At 46.1% G+C, this 15,121-nt stretch overlaps 1 protein-coding gene across 4 annotated transcripts in view; it reads right to left on the bottom strand.

Annotated features, from left to right (window-relative positions):
• hoxb3a (homeobox B3a) overlaps window positions 1–15,121 on the bottom strand; it is a 61,210-nt gene that overhangs the window by 25,077 nt on the left and 21,012 nt on the right. For 3 of the 4 annotated variants that reach the window (XM_035616282.2, XM_035616281.2, XM_047328204.1), the window contains exon 3: window positions 13,019–13,381. The gene's annotated coding sequence lies outside the window, so the exon portion shown is untranslated. Of the gene's footprint in view, window positions 1–3,919; window positions 4,131–13,018; window positions 13,382–15,121 lie in introns of those variants that run through there. The other variant, XM_035616288.2, reaches the window with a different exon arrangement.

Below are 15,121 nucleotides of genomic sequence, written 5' to 3'. Positions count from 1 at the left end.
AAAACCTGCTGTCATTCATCGCTCCCACGTTTTTTTTTTTTTTACGTTTTCACATAAACTTCAGCGAGACAATGAAGATCGCTTATGTGCTCAAGAGACGATTTTATGCGTAAATCCGTGGTGTAAAATTAACTCCTCGGCTTTTTATAGGTTTGCTCAGGGCGGATCGGAGCGATGAACGCCAGTCTTATGGATATGAAATACATTCCCAATGCCACTGAAAAACAGACTGCTGTTTTGTTCGTTGCATTTATTCTCACTCCTTTTTTAAAAATTTTTTTTTACAGCTTTTCTCTCCTCTGCAATTTTTAGAATGATTGCAGGGGAGCTTGAAAATGTATTGTAAACGTTATCAGAATTGTTTTTTTAGTTTTTTTTTTTACGTGGGCTGAATAAGACAAAGAAAAAAGCGTGCAAGACAATATGGCTGCCACAGCCAGTCGTGTGTAGGAAGATGCTCCCTTGTGTGAGCACTTGTCCGCGTGCTTGCTCGCTTTCACATCTCTTCCAGACGCGTGGGTCTCTCGCCGACCTTGTATTTGACCACATGCAAAGAAAGGATGTTTCAATCCCGGTGCATAGAAAGAGATTTGTGCCGATTTGGTGTGTATCAGCCTAATTTTGTTCAGTGTCCACACCAATGCAAGTAGTAATGGGAGACCACGGAGCCGGATGTCGAATGTTGCACCGAGATTTACGACAAGGTTTCTGTTTGATTTAAGGGGTTAGTGATCGGGTTAAATCAGCAGCCAATAATACATCTGCGGTAAAGACTCTATTTTTCCCCTTGCTGACTTTAAGTGCGCAGAACGCTTCGTTCCAAACTGCAGCGCAGTCAAATTCACAAGGGACTTAATAACAATCTATGAAAAATGCACCATTCTTAAAAAAAAAGCCTGAACCAGAATTTTCTAACAAGTCGCCCCCACACAAATGACTCTAGCTCCAGTTCAACCAAATGCTACGATCACACAATAAAGAAGAACCCGCGCAATGGCCCGCGGCAACGTGCACAGAAACAATGCGTCTCCGCGTGCTTCCTTTATTCTCCTGACGTCACAATGAGCTTAGAACGCCTTACACACAATGTTTCGGTGTTGACATTGACATGTCGAGCTGGCCAATCCACGCTACCTGCATTTTTCACACATAACAACCGACCATGTTCTCCTCGTGTGGATCAATGGCAGGCGGAGGGTGCAGCAGCAGCCCGGCCAGGATTGAACTGTGTTCAGCGAAGCAGCGAGCAAAGAGATGTGGGACTGCGGCGAGGCCTCACGGGGGCTCAGATCCCCCTCCTGCAGCTCGGGTAGCGGCGGCAGCTGTAATGGATGTCAGGCGGCCAGTGATATCATTTCTCAACACCGTTTTCAAATATTTGAACTCTTTCTGCTAGGGTTTCGATGTGAGGACTATCTTGCCAGACAAAACACACTTAACAGTGCACAGATGCTCCGGGATAAGATAAGATAAACGCGGGCCGCGTCCTCTTCGCCGTGAGGACTAGTTGAACGCAGCAGTTGGTTCGGAATTTGCGGCTTGGTTCATTTGTAACGGGTCAGTGTGCTTCCCTCCTGAATTTTCCACCCTGACCGCAGCGGCGGCAGGCGGCTTCACTTTGCAAGTGTGCGTCTGACGCTTCCATGACATCCAAATCAGATATGAGGTCGAGATATATAAATATATATGAAAAAGGGAGGGAAGAAATCTTGTCACCCCCCCCCCCCCAACCCCTCTCTCTATCTCTCCGTCTGTTTCTGTCCACAGAAATGAGCCGGGATATTGTTTCTGACACGGCAGCGGTCTGAAGGAATACATAATTTGAAAAGCGCTGCCTCTTGCTACTTCTACCAAGATCATGTGACGGGAAGCCGCCAAGACGCTCTAATTTGGTTACACCAAGGTTTACACTAGTGATGGCCGAGAGACAGGGGTGTGTGTGTGTGTGTGTGTGTAATTATTATTATTATTATTAGTAGTATTATTATTATTAGTAGTAGTAGTAGTAGTATGGCCCAAGTTCTAAAACGTTGCCCACGCATCAGAACCGGTGAAAAAAATGATAAAATTTACGTTTTAGGGGTCTCGTTATTATTATTTGTACAATTCTTAGTATTAGTATTATTATTACAGCAACATAAACAGTTGCCTTGTAAGGTGATGTTGTGTGTATATAATACAATTATGTGACGACATACATTGCATTTGGATTATTTGATGATACTTTGCATATATTACTAGCAGGCTTCACACAAAAACATAACAACAACACCGCATAAGTCATCTTCTGTGCGTTATGAGGTTACTCTTAACGCCACCCGCCTCCACACTCACACTCGCACACACTTGCTGCTGCCAATGGGAACAAATAAAAATGGGTATCTACTGAAGAATTGTTAATGTGCGGAATGCAACTTAATTTGGAAATGAGATATTTGGGTATGAACATAGAGAGGAGGAGTGTGTGTGTGTGTGTGTGTGTGTGTGTGTGTGGTGGGGGGACGGGTATCCATCTCTGCATCTTATTAAAGAGAAGAAGAAGGAGAAGAAGGTCTGATTCACGGTGAAGGATTTGAGGAAAAGCAGAGACACCGAGTGCTGACATGAATAATGGCGCCCAGCTCGGCTCCAGCAAACATCCAAAGAAAACATATGGAGGGGATGAAAAAAACGTATAAAAAATGAAGCGTGCACTTAAATGGACAGCATATAAACAACACTGCTCTCCTCTAAAAGAAGCAGCAGCAGATGAATCACATCATGGCACAAACCTTCTCCTATTTTTTACTATATAGCCTATAACAATGAACTGGTAGTTTTGGTGACATGAATAAATAATAAATGTCAATAACAAGCTGAGTCTCCCTGGACAGCATATCAGTTCAAAGCAGGGCCCGGACTCCAGCCATCCATGGAGTCGAACCAGCACCATACAGCTCTCAGGGCTTCAGCTCCCTTGGCCGAGCTACTTGGACTCACTCACACCTCCTGGCTAGATAGATGAGATTTTCCTGACGGCGGGTCGTGTTTTATGAGATTTCACGGGGGCGCAGGCGCGCCCGGTGTGCCAAATTTAAAACAAATCTCCCGTTAATTGGTCGCCGCAGTAATTCAAGAGCCAGAGCAACAGCCAGCTACTGTCACACTGAGTAAGAAAAAAAGGAAAAACACCCCGAGTTATAATCAAGTGTAAAGGAGGAGATGGGTGGGGGGAGCGGAGGAGCGCGTGTGAGGGAATGGAGGAACAGACAGGCAGATACAGGTAAGGAGGAGGAGAGTCGGGAAGAGAGCCGACAGAGGAGTGTGTTGTGAGATCCCTTCCTCCTTCTCCCTGTGCTTCCTAGTTCCGGTGCATCATCGGTCCATCGACCGTCATTTTTCCCCCGACCGTCTTCCCACAGCGGAGGGAAGCGATGATTTATCGCGGCCACCGCCATAAACAACAGCACTCCCTCACAAACACACAATGGCAGCCCCGGCCGCACGCTGACACCCCGCCTCACTATAAATCAAGAGAAGTGGCTGAAGCTGGGGGGGGGGGGGAGAAGAAGAAGAAGAAGAAGAAGAAGAAGAAGAGAGAGAGGGGGAAAGAGAGAGAGGGAGGGTGAGGGATAGACAGAGGCAGATAGAGAGAGATGTGGAGGACGACAGGAGGCGGTGGGAGAACGATGGAGGAGAATAAGTGCTTCTCAAACTATAAACAGCCACCGGCGAACATCGCATTGCTCCACGCTCGCTCTCTCTCTCCCTCCCTCTCCCTGGCTCGCACCGCTTCAACCTATAAACAATGGCTGATGATGATGATGACGGGTGGGGGGTCATGTGTAAACAACACTGAACAGCAACATGCACGATATGAGACAACACGATGGAAGATGGGTATTTTTTTTTTTTTTTTTTGGAAGGGGCGCATATTTACCACGGTGTTAAAATAGCCTATGATTCAGTGAGAGAGGATTCGGGCGCAGGTCGGCGCGCCGCGGCGGAGATGAGGAGGAGGATGCGTGGTCGTTTCCCCCGTGCAGTCCCTTGCCTTCCTTCCTTCCTTGCGCAGTACTCACGGTGTCCACAGCGACCCGCAAGACGCGCGCCCGTCCAAATTTGTTTTATTGCAGCCTCCTTCTCTCTTTTCTATTTTCTTCCCTTCTCTCTCTCTCTCTCTCTCTCTCTCTCTCTCTCTCTCTCTCTCTCTCTCTCTCTCTCTCTGTTGGCGCTTCCCAGTGACTCCTCTTCTCCCCGTCTCTCTCCCCCCCCCCCCCCCCCCCCCCCCCCCCCCCCCCCCTCTCCGCTGCTATAGGGGGGCTTGTAATCTTTTTTTTTGAAAGGACAGTTGAATTTCCCACGTCAGACACACACACACACACACACACACACACAGGAGGAGCACCGTGCCTTACCGTTGTACGACAACATATCTATTCTTTAACCTCGCCAATAATAATCTAATGAATCACGTGACGTGCTGGTCGGGGCGGAGGGCTGGGGGGTGGTGGGGTGAATCTGTGCGCCTTTTACTTTGTGGGACCCTGAGTGCTGCGTGAAGCAGTGTTTCTGTATGAGTTGAATATTTGAAAAAAAAAATGGAAATGATAAAACTCTCAGAGAGAACTTGTTTTCACCTTTCAGCCTCCTCCCTTGGAGCCAGTGTGCATGATGTGCGTGAAGTAAAGCAGGGGTATAGGTCTATAACAGAGAGGGGGGACCGATAAAAGATTATTGTCACCGACTCGGTTCCCTTTTTTAAAAAAAATGACTGCACGCCTCAGATTCTTTCTTCGTTATTCCTCACTGTCATCTCTGCCTCAGTCCGCCGTTACTCGGCAGAGCGCGGGGGGGGGGGGGGGATTCCTCAAACTGTCCCGGCTCATATTTCAACGGATCCGTTTCCAGCAAGGTAGGAAATGTTCGATGATCGCAGGAGGAGACTTGGTTTTCTCCCGCTCCGAGTCATGTTCGGCACGTCCCGGAACTCATCTTAATATTTAACAGCCGCACAGACTCAAAAGCCAAACTGTGTCCGTCGAAATGAATCACGGCGGATTATTATCTTTGACTATAACAATTAATGTCCCGCATGGAAATGAAAACAGACGAAGTCGAGCTCTTCATCCACAGCCGTGATTATATGAATCAGAATGTCATATTTGATTTGGACAGAATTGTTCTTAGGTGACTGCTGTGATGTGGCCGTTTGTTTTCAGGGCAGGCAGGTAGCAAGGGAGGCAAAAAGAGCTGTTACAAACAGCGATGGAGAGGTGTGACACAGATAGAGAGATATTAAGGAGGCACAAAGAAGAAGGAACGAGAGAGAGAGAGTGTGCGTGTGAGTGCAGACAGGAGAGACTACAACCCCCGTAGCGAGGCCGCAACAATGGAGGGTTTCCAGAGCTCGAGCCGCCGCCGGCAGAACGAACCTCCGCGAGAAATAGTGTCGGGGCTGGTGAGGCCGGGTCGGGGGCTGAACCCCAAGAAACACTTCAAGGTCAAACAATGGGCCGCAACCGCCTGGAGACATGCGGCTGCTCCTTACAGGAGCACGAGGAGGGGGCTCAAATAAGAGATATAAATAAATTAATATAAAATAAATACATAGAACAGCACGGCACCTGCCCTCGGGTGGAGATGCTGAAAATACCGAAGCTCTTTTTCCACACAGTAAAGTGCGCATTAAGACGAAACTCGCTCTAAATTATGCATATATATATATATACATCCAGCCTGTTTGGAAAAACTGGGCCAGAGAGTCAGAGCCAATCATAGATGGGATCATACACGCAGTTGGCCACTTTGGATTTGGTTGTTTCTAAAATATATATATGAATACATATATATATATATATATAATATTTTGCATGACAAAGTAAGATTAGTAAACAAATAATTACCAAAAGGGAAACGGATGTCGCTTTAAAGGTTTATCATCAGTTAAACAGTTTGGCGGTAGGCTATTTTTTTGTAATGCATAAGAAAGAAAGAAAAACACTGGGGCTGGTTTAAAGTTGCACGCGGAGCACAGGGGCGGTTCTCTGAACATTTTTACCCACAACGAGATGGAAATCAAACATTCGCGGCGGTGATGATGGCGTGCGTAATGACGGCCATAAATTATGGCAATCACAGTGTGAAACTGCAGCTGAGATAAGTCGCAGCCGAGACCTGGGGAACGGCCCGACGACAGCAACGCGGAGCAGCTCCGCAAACTTGGCACAGCCGCACACAAAAGCGGTTACACGTGCGCACACACCAAGCAAACGCACGCACACACGCAATCACACTTGTCATTTCAGTAGCCAACAACATCCCAACTGATGATGGGCTGGGGTAATAAAAATACAGAAGCGTTTCTCTGTATACATTTTATATTATTATTTGTATTATTATTACCATTATAGTTATGTGGTAGCAGACCACCGCCATAGATATGTCTGACAACAGAGGAAAGATAGGATTTGATGCTGGACTTGAACACCTCATGGCAATTGTTGACCTTTATTGATAATTCACATGTGGATACCGGATGTGTATTTTCTTTTACACGTTATGAGCCTGATACAGAAAGCCAGTTGGCTATAGTTGGAGTGATGTGTGTGTGTGTGTGTGTGTGTGGGGGGGGGGGGGGGGGGGGGGGGGTCCTGGTGCTTGATGGATTAAGACAAGGCAAATTCTTCCTCTTCTTTAATGATTAACTGAGCTTTGAATAAAAAGAGAAACTGAAATTGTCTCTTTGTTAAGATGGAGAATGGCCATAGAATTAAAGTGTCCGAGGCGTGATTAAGTAGTTACTCATTACATCACTAGAGAAAAAAAATACATTTATCATTATTATTATCGTTGTTATTAGTATTATTAGTATTATTACTACTGTTTTTAAGGACTGGTGTGAGAAGAGGAGACACAGTGAGTCAGAGACAGAGATGGATTCACCCCGCCTCGACATCTTACCTTTTACTGCGGCTCGTAAATCTGTTAGACATGGCAGCACGCGCACGGCCGCTTTTTGAAATGTGTATATATATATATATACATATATACATATATACATATATATATGTATATATGTATGTATATATATTTTTGGAGTTGCACCAGAGACGTCCGCGGCCTCTCGGGAGTTGATGTGAAGAGGCCAGTCAAATTCGCTTGATTTTGATTGGCCCCTGGAATTGGTAATTGGTAAGCAATACCATTTGCGTATCAAAATTTTGTTTTCATGCATGCGCTCTTTAGCTAATTCATGATTCATGACTATATGAAATGAAAATATACATATTGGGCTCGTGTTCGGAACCTGCCTGTCTGCACAGTGAAGTTTAACTGTGCTGTTGTCAGACACGTCAGGACATTGATCGAGTCATGTCTTACGTCTGATCTCCTCAGCGTTGTTGGCCTTATAAAGCCTGCATGGGAGAGAGCCTGGTGGGCTGCAGTGCACGTGCATTACAATCAGTGTTTACACTTAACTCATGCTGCTCTTTAAACTGAGTGGTTTACTGTGATTTACCATCCTCTACATGTGTCCTCACACATTTTGGCCAAAAGCTTTTGTCTCTTTACTAATGGATGTGCACTGCTTGGCAACATCATATTTGGAATGAATTGACGTGATCTTCAGAATGCTGTAAAGCTGCGTGCTTAAATACATATTTTGCAACACATTCTGGATTTGTGACGGCATGTATTTTATATGTAGCCTGCATGATGATGAATATAAGGTGAGCCATAATGAGCTAAAGAGCATACACTGTGTGGCGACGCTTCCATTTCCTGTTTTGCGCCTTATTTTAATTCTTTTTTTTTAGTTTGGTGAAGGCTTGTCACGAAGAGAAATTGTCAATTGGGATAAAACTGTTAATACTGTGGTATCAATACGCGTTCACGGACCTAATGCCCCGGCAACAGTCACACGGGCCGCGGAAGTGCAGATTTATCACTCACATCTAACGGATATGAGCGCTGCTGTAACAAAAAGCGGCGGCATCATCACACACTATATATATATATATATATATATAATATATATGTGTGTGTGAATCATGAGTCACGACAATGGAATTACTAATATTCAATCCTTGATAGGACTTCACGATGTTTTAAACACGAAGCGTCTGGGTTGCAGCAGGATTGTGACCCCACCGCAGATTTGACGTAAACCACAATAGAATGAAACAAATTATTATGAAATGATGCATTTTTTTTCTCAATATGGTTCCAAAGGAGCAGCAGTTCAAACTGTTCGACAGCAGAAAGCTCTTCATGGTTTGGGCTCAGATGCTGCGGCCTCTTTACATGTGCACCCAGTTAGTCGCTTTGGTTTCTGTGCATGAAGACACTGGTTAGATTCATATCTTGAACTAGTTCAAAAATTAGTTCTTTATTTGAAAAAAAAAAAAAGATAAATGTAATTACGTATTGACTGAAAGCAGCCACGCCTCAGCATTGTACCGCCTGGCTTTATAGCAATACACTGTGTATGCGCGTGTGGCCGTTTGGTAACCATTATTTGGCTCCCTATTTTTAATACTTAATACATGCCTACTTTAAAATGGATCGAAGCCCCCCCCCCCCCCCCCCCCCCCCCCCCCCCCCCCCCCCCCCCCCCCCCTATCTCTCTCTCACACACACACACACACACACACACACACATGCACACCAACGTAACACACAGATATACACACGCAGACAGTGCAGTAGTAAAAAGTCTGGCAGCCATATATCTCTCGTGACGACCTCCTCCTGCAGCCCGCGCGCCTGCACCGTGACCTCCTTGGCTCCTCGCGCTCTCCAAAATAATACATTTCTCGGCCAACGCGGCTGCAACAAGCGCGAGGAAGAAACACACACACACACACACACACACACACACACACACACACATACACACACACACGAACACACACCTACACGCGGACCGATTTGTCTGGCAATTAGCAAACGACTGCGAGACTCCCGGGCCAGAGAGAGAGAGAGTTGGAGTTGATGTAACTTTTATTGTGTGTGTGTGTGTGTGTGTGTGTGTGTGTGTGTGTGTGTGTGTGTGTGTGTGTGCGTGTGTGTGTGTGTGTGTGTGTGTGTGTGTGTTGTGATCCCTGGAAGCCTGCAGCTTCCTGTGCAAAGCTGCTGTTGAATCATCACCACGGTGACAGCAAACTGTAAGGCAGAGGGCAGCTCATGTGTAAACTACAATCCAGAGCGAGCGCTGCCTGGCTCACATCCGCTTGTCGCAAATTCCCGTTCTGCTCAATTATTCCTCCACCTCACACTAATCTAACTGCTAATCCCACTGAGATTACAAACAAAAAAGATGGAGAGAAGCATCAGGACGAGTCATAAAGCTGCAGAGAAAACAGAACTCACATCGACACAGAGGCAGAGACAGAATAACAGTGATGTGTGCTTTCACTAACTAAGAGCTCAGCGGGCGTTTTGTGCAGCAGCAGAGCAGCAGGGGTTTTAATTTAACAAGCCCGTTTTTAATGAACCTGCATGGGGGTAGAAATTAGATTGACTCCGATTCAAGGTTTCAGGCTGAGAAACTTTATGTGTAGGTCTATTAGGACTAAAAGCTACAGCGTGGGTAGACTACATATTCATGATATGATGTCACCTTCATGCAACACCTCTCACCAACATCCATTGTGCTTCTTGCTGCTGCACTGCATCCTATTGCAAAGGCACCAAATACATGCACCAAAAGCCAATGCTGTGTGTGTATTAATTTGTCATTATGCCCATATGTTGCTCCTCATACACCTGCCGATACAAGTTACATACAGAGGATGAGGTGATCGTGTACTACAGCAGCAAGTCTCAACAGGGATGCTTTAATCATACCACAAATTTCTTCACAGTCCAAAGTTGTTGTTTTTTTTCGTTATTATATTGCTAATTTGATTACTATTAATATTATATTACATTTTACACATTAAAGTGTGCTCTGACAGCACATGAGACAAAGACAAAAGAGTAGGCCTACACATTCAAGTAAAGGAATGGATAGAGTATATACAAATTGCTCAATCTTCTGTGATGGAGGAGCTGCTGGAGTTTATTACCTATACCACATGATTGTGTGCTGGAATGGCAGCAAGCATATGTAGGCTGCAGGCAGTGAGCCATACACTCATGGTTTGGTTCGGTTCATGCACACAAACTACTTTAGGGTTCGGTTTACGTGAGATTCCAAGACCGGCCAGGATTCCGTCTGAAGAGACTTTAAAGCCACTAAACCACATCCTGCTCACACTATAGTTGAGAGCAGCACTCGATGGTCTGAAAATGATGTATTTCACAAGGTTTGGATGCCAACAATGCAGAGAATTCAACATTATGCATTAAAAAAAATCACGGTTGCATTGATCTGAACTGAACTGCTCACCGAGAAAACACGCTCATAGGAAAGGGGAGACTCGTCTGAGGGTCTCGCAAGGTGCAAGGGATTGTATCAGCAACACTACAGATGCTTTAGCAGACCTTGGTGGAATTTAAAATCGGATAATGAAGCAGCCACACGCTGTATGGGAAACATTTTATGGTAGAGAGGGCACAGTGGGACAGAACTGGCCAACAGCATTTCCCCCATATGCCACTGTTCCTTTGATTAATCAGTATTGCCCCATCACACACACACACACAAACACACACACACACACACACACACAAAACCCTCCCATCTGGAGGTCAGATTACCAGGCTGGAAAATGCATCAGCCACCAGCCCAGCACCAGTAATCGGTGGCGACCTGCATCTCCCAGAACTGCACACGTTTACAGTAGATTATTAGCAGTCTGTAATTTCATTTTATTCTTGTGTGTGTGTGTGTGTGTGTGTGTGTGTGTGTGTGTGTGTGTGTGTGTGTGGTGAGATGGCTGCATGGAGCAGGTCTGGAGGTGAAAAGGACAGCAGCTTTTGAGCAAGGCGACCAGGAGTTGCAGGCTTCGGTTTACAGAGAGTTCCAAATCTCTGTTTCGCCCTAATGGGCCTGTCTGACCCTGTCGCACTGGGTCATGCAGGTAGAATGTCGCACATCACCTTGTGTTATAGGTGCTCCATGCTTTAGAGAAGCTCTGATCTCTAACCGCAGGACATTAATAATCTCTGACCAAAAATGACCATGGGCAAATTGACCAGAGAAAACATATTTCCAAAGAAGTCATATGTTTGTTTAATTTCTTATAACAGCCAGTCTCTACATCATGACATTTAAAAAGAAGCAGTCAGCAGTGGCCCCTGGCTGACCCTTGCCCGGGGGGCTATATGCTTGTCTGTCTGTCTGTCTGTCTGTCTATCTGGATGAGGGAGCAGAGATATCGCTGCAGTGGCCCCCGCCTTACAGTGCCCTGAACTTAGTTGTTATGACTAAGTGGCCCGGGGGGCTCCGGAGGTCTAGGAATGTCCGAGGGAGCAGAGGGTCCAGCAGCCTAGCGAGGTCAAGGGGGAACCAGGAGTGGGGGGAGGAGTGGTGTGGAGTGGGGGTCAGCCTCTGGCTTCAGAGCCAGTGGACCTCATCGGTCAAAAAAAACCTGTCCCCTGGTTGAACCCTCTGCCGCCGCAGCTTTGCCATTCGGCTGATCCTGCATGGCCATCGATTGCTGCCCACCACCCCCCTATTCCCTCTCCGCCTTCCCTTCGATACCTGCCGCTTATATTTGTCCATTTGTTCCCCTTACTTTTTACACGCATCGCCTCACGCCATGACCTGCCTGCTCATGAGGCCGAATCCCCCTCCACCCTTCTTTCTTTTCTTTTTTTTTTTTTTAATTCAGGGCAAATTGATTTCTGAAGGGGTCAAGCAGGAGTGAGTCCGCTTCCCGAGGCCGCGGCGGCTCGGCTCAGCGGATACAGGAGGCCTGAACGCACATGGTGACCGGCGATCGTTCGCTCATTTGAGAAAAGGCTCGCGGATCGTTTGTTTCCGAGGTAAATTGTTTTGGAGCACAACCGAGAGAGTATCCATTAACCAGCGGTCCCCCAGTTCTTTTAATTCCCCCCCCCCCCCCCCCTTCATATTCTCACTACGGTCTCTGCAGCTTGTTTGCTCCTGCCCAACAAAACAACCGCGCGCGCGCGCGCACACACACACAAGCACTCACAGACATATACACAAGCGTACACACACAGGCACACACGCGCGCACACACACACACACACACACACAAGCACTCACAGACATATACACAAACGTACACACACAGGCACACACGCGCGCACACACACACACATGAACACGCACACACAAACACACACACACACACATACACGCACGCACACACACACACACACACACACACACACACACACACAGTAGCCCATGAAAAGCTATAGGCCTAAACCACAGCAACACTTTATGACCACAGAGACACAGCCAAGACAAAAATGCACGATAAGCTCCGGGTGAACCAGGAATTATTCACGTTGGTCACTCCGCCATATTTGCTAGGGCATTTATGAATTTCCCTGAAGCCGACTGTATTGCATTGCTTGTCAAAGTCCATCATATAAGCCACATAAATCAAATAAAAAATAAAAAGACCTTAAACCGATTTTGAAGGAAAAAAAACATTACAAAAGAATAAAGTGACTCATTAAAACTAATCCTGTAAAATCCGCGCGTAAATGATGCACATGAGCGCATTCAACACAGCAGATACTCCGGAAGCGGCAGGCCTCGTGAGTGACAGACGCAGAGGGTGACACCACCGACGGAAAATAGTTGCACAAACTCAAGAGAGAAACAGAAAACAGCACAACAAAAGCCAAGTCATCTGTAGCTGTATATACACACATCACACTCTCACACACCTTACAACACAAACACTCGGCTCCAAAATGAAGGCCCCCACGGCCATAAATGCCCCCTTCGCCGGACCTCGCCAAATGCGCACGGGGGGCAATAAAACCATAAAAAAAAAAAACAACTGTCACGGTGGCGTTTGACTCTCCTGCTCCTCTGTGCACGAGGAGCAAACGCCAAAGGCTACAAAAGCAAAAGAAGCCCAAATGCAATTCCCAGGCCTCTTACCTTAGACGCCACGACACTGAGCGACCTCGGGGCCATCTTGCTCTCTGACTGGTTTGTTGGAGTTTCTTTGGAGGGATTTTCTTCTTTCCAATGAAAGAGGAAGGGGGAAAAAAGTTGTTCTTTTCTTTAAGGTGGGATACTTGTGGGGTGCGAAAAAATACCTTGCTGATGCTTGGGGAGGGGAGGTGTATATGCACCAGTGTTTATGTGTATAAGGAGGGTTCGTGTGTGTGTTGGGGGGTGGTGGGGGGGGGGGGGGGTCTTCCAAGTGTCTTCCAAGACGTCTTCTTTTTCTTCTCCTATATGTGCGTCTCTCTGTTCCTCGCCCTCCAAGTCTCTCGGCAGAAGGGCTCTTGTGTGCGGCTGTTGGGTGACAATGGAGAAGGAGAAGAAGACGGAGAAGAAGTGTTAAAAGAAGAAGTGATTAATGATTTCTTCTTGTATAATTCTCGCATTTTTCTTGAGGATGCCATCCCCTCTGCCCTGTCCAGAAAATAATGGCTGTGAACTTTTTCAGGAAAGGAGATGGAGATGGAGAGGGGGGGGGGGGCTTTCTTACAAAAACCTGACTCCTTTTCACAGAAACAGCAGAAGGCCCCGGCTGATAAAGGGGGCCGGAATAAAGAATTAGAACTCCTTGGTGGATTTGATTGTACGCGATGTCACCTCGCACACAAATTCATTTATTTTAACTCGGCCTGCAAACGCCCAAGGGCTTGGGGGTTATTGTGGAGGCACAGGCACACATGTGAGTGTGCTTGTGTGTGAATATATATTTTTTGGTTTGGTGGTGGTGGTGGTGGGGGGGTATCTTGGATATCTTCCAATATTGAACATTTGGCGTGTAGAGAAAATAACAGCATTCGGACACAAATGCTATGTGAGGAGAGGCACACCGCCTGCGGGTTTTTGTGTGTGTGTTTGTGTGTGGAGAAGCTCGCCTTAAACCTTACTGTGTTCAACACAAGAAAAATACATTTTCAGCAACTGGATGTAATGCACACCCTGGAAAAGGTTTATATTTGAATGATAATGATAATATTAATATGAATATTAATATGAATATTAATAGTGATAATAATAATAATAATAATAATAATAATACGACGAAATGTGTACTGCGGGTTTACAAACCTTTGACAGTCAGCATTTATAAAGCTTTAAGCTTTTTGGTGCATTGTGTGTGTTTGTTGTGTGTGTGCGCGCGAGCGCATTCAGTTTGATAGGAGGGCGGTTTTTGCTGCAGGAGTCCTTCATAAATAGAAAGAAAACAGATAAATGGGCAGAGCGAGCCTCTGTGGCAAGAAGCCCAGGGAGAAATCAACCAACAAGTAATAGGGAATCTTCTCTGGGCCGAAAATACGAACGGACCAATTTGGGGCGCACCTTTTTTTTTGTTTAAAGTTCATCGAGAGGAATGCTATTTTCTCGTCCTCCCCCCGCTAGCTCTATATTTTTTCGATACCTGCTCTAAGAAAAGAAAATGAAAATTAATACGGGAGCCGCGCCTTACAAAAGAAGCCATTCGTCTTGTTGATTATCTATTTGGTTGTCAGGGTTTGAGCTATGGCGCCGGCCTGCTCCCTTTTTGTAATATATAAAAAAAAAGAAACACACACACATGGGCGCACAGCACCGGTCCACAACACAATGAGAGAGGGGGAAAATGTGAGCAAAAATCACACTCATTAAAGCATTAAAAGACCACGAAGCTAGATAATATTTAATTGTTTTTTTTTATACTTCAGAACCAGAAGAGGAATGTATGGAGGCAGGAGGAAGGAGGAAGGAGGAGGGGGTGTCCCACCCTCTTTGTCGAGCCGGTGCACGCGAGCCTGAGCAGCCGTTAAATTAACGGGAGAACGGGAGTGAAACGGAGGGACGCGCCGTGTGATTTAAAACGAGATTACAGGACGTAATGTACCAGGATCAGTCAGGGCCGGGGCAGATTCATCATCGAGGGGCTCCTAAATTTCTCACGTCAGGCCCCTGCGCTGTCGGTTGGCCTAAAACCAACATTGAATATAAATGAAATAATTTTTCGTGCGCCAATGTGGAAGAGTGTGTGTGTGTATATGTTTTACGCGCACCCTTCACGGCTAA

Source organism: Scophthalmus maximus, chromosome 17, assembly GCF_022379125.1.
Source record: "Scophthalmus maximus strain ysfricsl-2021 chromosome 17, ASM2237912v1, whole genome shotgun sequence".
In the NCBI taxonomy this organism is placed as follows: domain Eukaryota; kingdom Metazoa; phylum Chordata; class Actinopteri; order Pleuronectiformes; family Scophthalmidae; genus Scophthalmus; species Scophthalmus maximus.
This window is presented reverse-complemented; position numbering and strand designations above follow the sequence as displayed.